The sequence below is a fragment of the Cervus canadensis genome, chromosome 6 (genome assembly GCF_019320065.1).
Source record: "Cervus canadensis isolate Bull #8, Minnesota chromosome 6, ASM1932006v1, whole genome shotgun sequence".
In the NCBI taxonomy this organism is placed as follows: domain Eukaryota; kingdom Metazoa; phylum Chordata; class Mammalia; order Artiodactyla; family Cervidae; genus Cervus; species Cervus canadensis.
In genome coordinates this window covers 79,906,751-79,907,629 of record NC_057391.1, presented here as the reverse complement: position 1 = coordinate 79,907,629, position 879 = coordinate 79,906,751, and positions in this window count along the sequence as shown.

Here is an 879-nt window from a genome sequence, read left to right as displayed (position 1 = left end):
ATGTTCCTTGCAGCACTGTTTACAATGGCCAAGACATGGAGGCAACCTAGATGTCCATTGACCAATGAGTGGATAAAGAAACTGTGGTACATATATACAATGGAATACTACTCAGTCATAAAAAAGAACACATTTGAGTCAAGTCTAATGAGTTGGATGAACCTAGAGTGAAGTAAGTCAGAAAGAAACACACTATACCCTCTTGTCAAATTAATAAGCAAGTGAATAGATGTCCATTGTGTGCTTAACACCAGAGTAGGTGCTAAGTGGGATATCGTATGTGAGAGTTCCTGACCCAGGAAGTTTATAATGCAGTTGGGAAAACGGGGAAGTAACAGTATATGCAGTATGTGATAAGTGCCTGCTGATAAATGCTTCATTCATTCATTCATGCATTGGGCAAATACTTCTTTATTGTCCATTACATGTGGGTGTTGTGGTACACATGGTGAAAAAGATCAGCACAAACTGCCTCCTCACCAAGCTTAGCCTAGAAGGGACTAGACAAGTAATCAGGCAGACACAATACTGTGGTATCTGGTTACATACATAGGGGAAGTACAGGATGTTATGGGGCTTCCCAAGTGGCTCAGGGGCAAAGAATCTGCCTGCTCTGACAGGAGACATGGGTTCGATCCCTGGGTCGGGAAGATCCTCTGGAGGAGGAAATGGCAACCCACTCCAGTGTTCTTACCTGGAGAATTCAGGGGACAGAGGAACCTGTTGGGCTGTAGTCTATTGGTCGCAAAGAGTCAGATGTGACTGAGCACGCACGCATGCATGCTTCTCTCTGGAACTTCTTATTCATCTCTGGATCAGTCACAGGGACCCTTGTCTTAATCTTCTCATCTGTGAAGTGACTGCCTTTATATTTACGGC